The 8,344-nt window shown below is 32.0% G+C and overlaps 1 long non-coding RNA gene across 1 annotated transcript; it reads right to left on the reverse strand.

Annotated features, from left to right (window-relative positions):
* Positions 1 to 6,615: 6,615 nt before the first annotated feature.
* On the reverse strand, positions 6,616 to 7,093 carry LOC141591032 (uncharacterized). The gene is made up of 3 exons (XR_012520608.1): positions 7,004 to 7,093; positions 6,855 to 6,920; positions 6,616 to 6,681 (listed from the first exon to the last, which is right to left on the reverse strand). It is a non-coding gene; the product is annotated as an uncharacterized LOC141591032 (long non-coding RNA).
* Positions 7,094 to 8,344: the final 1,251 nt, after the last annotated feature.

Genomic DNA, 8,344 nt, shown 5'->3' on the forward strand with positions numbered 1-8,344 from the left:
CTCCCCCTAAGGTGGTAAAAACTATAATCAATTTATAGTCCAAAATTTATCATAACCACCTTAGACATCAATTTCTCATATCATTGATGAAAATTTATATGGGCATCTTTGTACAATAACAAAATATTTCTGGAAGAAATGTGTAATGCAGTTGGATTTTTAATGTGCTGATTCACAATGCCAGTTAAGAGATCAACGATTTTATATAAAAATCCGAATGTGGTTTTAATCGAAGGAACTACTCTGAAAAATCATATGTGACTACAAGTCACACAATATAGTGTCAATCTATACACGAACATTTAAGTTCTTTATTCTATATCAAGTAGTTTAGATCTCCAACATCATATATACTCAATCACAGTGTAGTGTCTTGCCTTTAATAAAATTTCTACATGAGAGAATTTCAGCACTTATCTTTTCTTGAATATAAACTCAAGGTTTATCAAAACGGGTATAGTAAGAACCCGGATGGCTTTAATTTGTCACATCTGAATCATTTCATGTCAACTTTCTTAGTTTGCCAAAAATATACGGCAATCTTTAATCGGAATTGGATGAATCTCAATAATTTCACTTATCACATGTCATATTTTTTGTTGACTATATTCATCATGCTAATCTTATGGTTAGTAATACTTTATCCAACCGGAAAAATGATGTGACATATGACACAATAGGTGTCTCATGTAGGCAAGACTCGACAATATTCCAATATGGAATATCTTACTCTTTGAGTATTTTCATATGACCAACAATTATAATCATCAACATATACAATGATGACATATGCATGCTTATCACAACACATGTTTCAATGTGCTATATAGAATGATAATACATGTAAGTTGATCACAATTCAACTTACGAATCAAATTATTCCCTTTAAGGATTAGAGATGATTTAACAACTTTCAAATTAGTTGTATTTTTCGACCAATTACTTCACAATATATTATATGTTGGTCTCATTATCACTCTTATTTCAAATGTGAACTAATGTCCACTTATGGTGGAAATACCAGTGTTTTAAAATAAACACATAACTCATGAAAATATAAACATTCTCATACTTAACCACTGCTGGTGGTATACTTTCATACTTTTATTATATCAGTAAAGCAATATCATATTATTCTCAAGAAATAATGGCCTATAATCAAATTTATTATGTAATGTGTCAATAGGACTACATTACTTGTATGAAAGATAAAATAATTTCATCCACAAAACATAATATCTCATTCGCTTCAGGGAATGATTTGAATCGGTTTGATATGATTATGAATTTTCAAAAGTGTCGCATAATTTGCAGACATCGTCCATGTATAAACACCGAGATCATTCTTAATATTGATACTCAAAATAATACTCAATATATGAAATGTGAGAATTTTTAAACACTGTAAACTTCAGGTCACAGTTTCAATATCTGCAAACATTATGAACTCCATGTCATAATTCAGTATGTGTAAACACTATGAATTTTCGTCATAGTATGAATATCAAAATTTCAGCTCGTATATCATTTTTTTCCATATCAAACTCTTGCATATACGAGTCTCATATTTGCACATGACTTTTCATGAGATATTCACTTTCATGAGATATTTTCATTTCTTTCAATGAACGAATTTGGCTCAATAAGGCCACCTCATTAAGTTCAATTAAGGCTTCTTTACTTGGCTCATCAAATGCCACATTATTAGGCTCAATTAAGGCCGCAATATTAGGCTTATCTTAACGTCATATTCTCGATCTCTGTTACAGACAGAGTTTTTTTGAGATGTCACATTCACTTAAAGGAATGGATCAAATTTCATATCTCATTATAGTGTTCAACTTCAGGTGAACAAGAAACAATTCGCAAATAAATTTGCCTTTCATAAAGAGCGCTTTAAACTCATTTGCGGTTCAAAAACGCAGCTGTGAACTTCTAGTCACTAGCCTTTACACGTGGACTTCTGGCCACTTATACTTATACAATATGAATATATTGTATTGATGAGAGGGTGTTAAATTATACACACCTTAAAAACTTTGAACTTCAGGTCAAAGTTATAATATGGACATATATCTCATCTTTATAAAATAGATCTTTTGGAACTTCAGGTCCAAAAATCGTATAATATGTCTATTGTCAATACTTGTTGACCACATATTTGAAAGTTCAGGTTCAATGATATGTAAATTTACCAGACTTATAAATTTCTTATATATACCATGATAAATTCATAAAGAAAATTCAATACTGGTAATATATATATATTCACCAAAGCCAAAAAAAAACATGAATTACATGAAAATTTGCCACATAGGTGGACAATTAAGTAGGGAAAGACTCAACCGAAAACGGCTGCTTGTTTGGTAAATTTAGTTAGATGGCAAATTTAGTTAGAGATTGCCACATACTTGATTCAAGAGGACGCTTCAATCTTACGGAGTAGTTAACAAATACGGAGTAGTTTTCAATGTTCAATCACCCATATATATAGACACAAAGCATTACGTGACAAAACATGTGTTGAGTTTATGGATTCAAATACCTAAGAGGGGGAGGGGGTGAATTAGGTACTATTTAAAAATTTTAACTTCAACTTTATTGACTTAAAGTAAGTTGTGGGATGAAAAGAGATAGAAGAATACTTCGAATGATATTGAGAAATTAAACGAGTATTAAGATGGACGTTTGCTTAAGTATGAAGGTAACAATTGTTCTGACTGTAGCTATTTGTCTCAGTTCATGAAGTACAGAATGCAGACCAAATGTGACAGTATGTGGAACTGTTACTTCAAAAGCTAAGCAAAAGAAATACAAACGAAATAAAGAGCAGCGGAATAAAACAAATAAAATCAAACACGAGATTTTTGAATTGGTTCGGCAAGAACTCAAGTGCCTACGTCCAATCTACTTTTTATTGATTAATTTTAGTGATCTACTCCGACTACTAAAAACCCGTACAATAAAAAGACAACAACCACTCCGGTTGTGACACAAGTTCAAGAACTACTCCGTTCTAGAACAAGTTAACTCGCAACCTACTCCGGTTGCCAAAGAGTTAAAGACTACTCCGTCCTAAACTCTACACACAAACTTAGAACTTTAAAAGGATCAAGTTTCCACTAGCTTATTCTTAACAAGAATTGAGATGGACAACATTACAAGATCAAAGGTTCATAAGTGAGAGAGTTTAGTATGTTAAAGTAACAGTAGCTATGATTGTAACACTTGAAGACTTTTAAAAGCTTTGCAAAATAAAGACTCGGTTTTTAAGCTTTGAAAACAATTTGCAAACTTAAATGAAATCTCAGAAAAAGTCTTGAGGATTTGAGGGGATAAGGCACGCCTTTTATAGGGAGAGCAAGCAAGGTGGGTTGTTAGGGTTTTAAGGATCAAGGACCATCACATGTGATGAGGTTCAACCCATTCCCAAACTTGCACAAAAGAGGGTTCTTATTCAAAAGGCAAAGGAGAGAAAGAGTGTTTGAAATTATCCAAAAGAGATCATAAGTTTTCAGAAAACAAAGGGTGGAAAACAAGTCTTTTTTTTTTTTTTGGCAACGGTACAAAAAGATTCCTTACATAGTGCCTATCCGATTCGCTGAATCGGAATTTATTCTTACATTATCTGCAAAGGAAATTAAACTAAGGACGGGGTTAGTAAAAAGAAAAGACTTCTTGAGGGGACGATCTGAGCTTGGCAATTGAGCGAAAACTTCTTTTCTCTTCTTTGTCAATTGAGCTTCCTGGGAGTACCTGCAACAAGACACACTTACGCCGCGAGGACGTAGAAATTTACGGGAGAAAGACCTACTTACACACGGTGGAAAACAAGTCACATGATGACAAGCTTTCACAAAAATGGCAAAAAGCAATCCTTATTTTATGAAAGACCAAAGAGTCAAATTTGCACAAAGAGGAAACAATTTGAAATGATAATTACTCAAACCACTTTTTCTAGAAGGCCAAATCCTTGCAAAAATCTGAAAGTCATCTTTAAAAATTCAAGACACGTAAATGACTTTTGAAAGATAAGAAGAAGTTCCAAGTGTTACGAATTAAGGCAACGGTCCAGTCATTACATTACTTGAAAAAGTGAAGTGGTCTTGATTATTTGTTTCTTTAAAATACTCTACTTTCTAACTTGTACATTAGATGACGCCTAGGACTCAATACATTGGGTGATCCAACAATTCAACACTTCTTAATCCAAGCTTGATTTAATCATAAATCCTGAAAAGGTAAACTAAGATAGCACACATTAAATGGGCATGTTATCATCAATCAAAGGAACCCAACAACATGCCGTTAGCTTCAATTATTCAAGCAATAGAAACAACACGCAATTACTAATTAATTTCAATATTCAATTACCGAATTTCGAACCAGATTTTAGTCGGTTCATTAACATACCACCATAAAACCAATGTATCAAGATACACTTAAGCATGTTAGTCATATGTTCAAAAACAACGCATCGATCAATAAATAATTTTCAACAAATTAGATAAGGACATGCTTGTTAAACTAAATTAACAAATTAAATTAGATGCGTATCATGTGTGTTTATTACCATTACCAAAACAACAAATCATATCTCTAAATAAAATATCATACCAAATAACCTAGTTCTTTAATAATTACTCCATATAATGCAACGGACTAGTAGAATTCATCATGACAAACAATTAGCATGATAGAGTACAACATACAGGAGCAATTATCAATAACAAACTTTTAGCAATTCTACTTGTATGCATTGAAACAATAATTGAGCAAAATCAATCGTACACTCTGTATGAATTATATGAAACGTACCTGATCGGTGAATAATATAATATATAATAAGATCTGATATTAACCTCCTGGCTACAGGGGCGGACGCAGGAATTTTTAGTAAGGGGGGCACCCAAAAAAAAAAAATTAATCTGATAAATAAATATTTTCGATTTTTTCCTCTTAAACTAATGTTGTATAGTGTAAAAGTGAAAAGTAATTGATCCGGGGTTATTTTATAATCAGATAAATAATATACAGTATTATTTTGAATTTAAAATAAATGTAGTTATAGTTAATGATAAATAAGATCTTGTGTTATAAGTTATATTACTTTCTAGTACAAATATAAACAATAAACACAAATGCATCAATGGTTAATAAGTTAATCATCTACCTTGAGGTCTAAGGTTCAAATCCCATAACTAACAATTTTTGCCTACAGATTTGTAACTGACGATGAGATGGGCTAAAGCCTACAGAACTAACGATGAGATGGGCTTGGCCCAATAACAAAAAAAATTATTTCTCAAAAAAACAAGACACCAGGAATCGAACCTGGCAGCTATTCTTTGCAACTCAGAATCTTAACCAACTGAGCCATATTGTCAATATGATTATGTACGCACTCATAAATATTTGTTTCTGAAATTTCATGGTGGGCACGTGCCCACCCGGGGCCCCCCCTGGATCCGCCCCTGCCTGGCTATCAGATTTCAATAATAGATAAACAAATTAAGATTATAAATTCCTTTGCTCAAACGGTAAAGATTCGTGCTGATAACGTATTGTGAAATAAATACAAGAGATAATTGTGGAGAGGAGATAAGAGAGACAGAACCGTATATTATTTCATTATGAGGGATATATATATATATATACAATGAGGGTAGAGTTTCCATAAGATAATACACTATAAAATATTCTAAGATATGGAAATCCATATAATAATATTTCATAACATCCACTTAATACTCAATTTTTATGTAAGAAATTTCATGACCAAACCTTTGACTCTAAAGGTGATGTTTATTCCTATTATGTCTATTACCTAAACCCGTATTAGCAAACATGGTAACCCAACAAATCACACAATATATATGCCTGCAAGATATTATTACGATACATTATATTATTACGCTAATACTTCCCACTACAGTACTATTGTGTCTACTATTACTTCTCGCTAATTTCTCTCTGCTGCTACTCTTCATGTTGTTCCGCTAATCCTTCATGTCGTCCCTAAGCTTTCGGCAACTCTTTAATTAGACTGTAAAGTTTCTCTTATTGAATATCTTCTTCATGGTCGCCTTCACTTTTGCATTGTGCTCGAGTTATTTGAAACAGGCTGATTAGTCGTTGGGTTCTGTCATCAGTCATCAGAGTTAAATAATGTCATGACGATGAAGTGCAAGAACTAAAACACTTGCAACTTGGAAAGGAAAACCGCAAACTAAAACACTTGTACCAGGTAAGAAAGATACGGTGGATGTGGATTCGCCGTGTTTGTGATTTCCGTCATTCCAGGAATCTGAACGCCATATTGATTAGCTGTAGAATCTGCTGCAGTGTTTGGTTGAACACCAGGTAGGGCATAAGGCAGAATGGGTAATCTTGGTATAGCAGGCGGATATGGCATTGACATTACTGGGCGGCTCATGCCCATATCCGTACCCGTCCCCATTAGTGGCGCGTACTGCTGTTGCATTCCAGCGTACATCATTCCACATCCCATTAACATCATCTGAAAGCCACAGTTTTATCAGAATGATGATTCTCGTTAGTAAGAGAATAGTTCAAATTTAAGCTTCATCTGATGGTCGACCGTTATTTGCATACCTGTATTTCCGTTCGCAATGATTTCATGTACTCAATTGCCTCATCCAGCGTGGAAGCTTCATCCGACTGTAATCAAGGATAAAAGAAAAGAAAATGAGCAACCGATTAACGGATATAGAGCAACAATAAATTGAGTTCTGTTGGATGATATGAGCAGCCCGGGCCCATAGACAATTCATCGCAACCATCGTTTATGCATTGGAACACCTTGTTACAGACCGCAATGATTACATGCATACCTTGTTACAATGAGGAATGAGTTCCTGCAATGCCTTCATTTTCTCATTTATCCTATCTCGATGCCTCTGAAATTGAACAATTGAACTAGTTAAATCGTACAACGGCGTACAATAAATGTCGTGAAATAATAGGATACACAAATACACACCCTTTCCGATGGATTGTGAACATCTGCAGCTCGAGTTCTCTTAGTAGCACTTGAACCACCAGAATGTTTCTTCTCGTCATCAGACTCAAAATCCTTGTGGAAACAAGCATGTGCCCCAGTTACAATTTTTAATAGAGTTGATAATAAGGATATTACTAATATCTTAACAAATATATTATCTTAATAATAATATATTTTACCGAACATGTTTTAGGCCCTGTTCTTTTGGACTGAATTGTCTGAACTGAAGTGAACTGAACTGATCTTAATGGAGCTGAACTGAACTGAATTGAACTGAAGTGAAATAATAATAAAAAAGATTATACTAATAATAATAACAATAATAATAATAATAAATATTATAACAATATTATTCATTAATAATAATAATAATATAATAATAATAATCTAATAAGATATATAAAAAATAAAATACTAATATAATAATAAATATAGTAATAATAATAATAATAATAATAATAATATATTAGTAATACAAATGATAATATTATTATTAATAATATAATATATCAATAATAATAACTAAAAAAATAAATAATATAAATAATAATAATAGGTCTAATATAATAACTTATTAATATAATAATATTAAATATAATAATAAAAATAAATATGTGATTAATAATATTATTAATAATGAATATATTAATAAAATAATAAATATAATATAAAAATAATAATAATAATAAAAATGTAAATATAGTAATATAATTAAGACGAACTAATTATTAATAAATAAAATAGTAATATAATAAATATAAAAATAATATTATAATAATAATAATAAAAATAATAATAATAATAATAACATTAGTAAATAATTTAATATAATAATAATGATATGAATAAGAATATAAAATAAGAATAATAATATTAATGTTGAAATAAACTAATATGAACTGAACTGAACTGATCTGATCTGAACTTAACTGAACTGAACTGAATGGAGCTGAACTGAAATTAATGGACCTGAACTGAACTAAACTGAACTTATTAGAATTGAAATTAAGTCCAAAAGAACAGGGGCTTAGCCTAGTGGTTAAGATAAAGGTTTCAGGTTCAAATGCCCCTTTCCCCGATTGAAAACAAAAATAATATATTTTGCTAATATAGGCCTAATATAATATTCTCTAATACTAACCTCAGTTTCTTCAATCTCTCTCTTTCGACATATCGCCCCGGTGGTAGTGTCAGTTCCGGTGGTAGTTGTGGTGGTGGAGCTGCTCGACGGCGATGTCGTTTCACTCGACTCTTCCTTGTCTTCGTCACCCGGAACCACCGCCACCGTCATTGAATACGTCACATCCGCCGCCACCAGAG

Source organism: Silene latifolia, chromosome 7, assembly GCF_048544455.1.
Source record: "Silene latifolia isolate original U9 population chromosome 7, ASM4854445v1, whole genome shotgun sequence".
NCBI classification, from domain to species: domain Eukaryota; kingdom Viridiplantae; phylum Streptophyta; class Magnoliopsida; order Caryophyllales; family Caryophyllaceae; genus Silene; species Silene latifolia.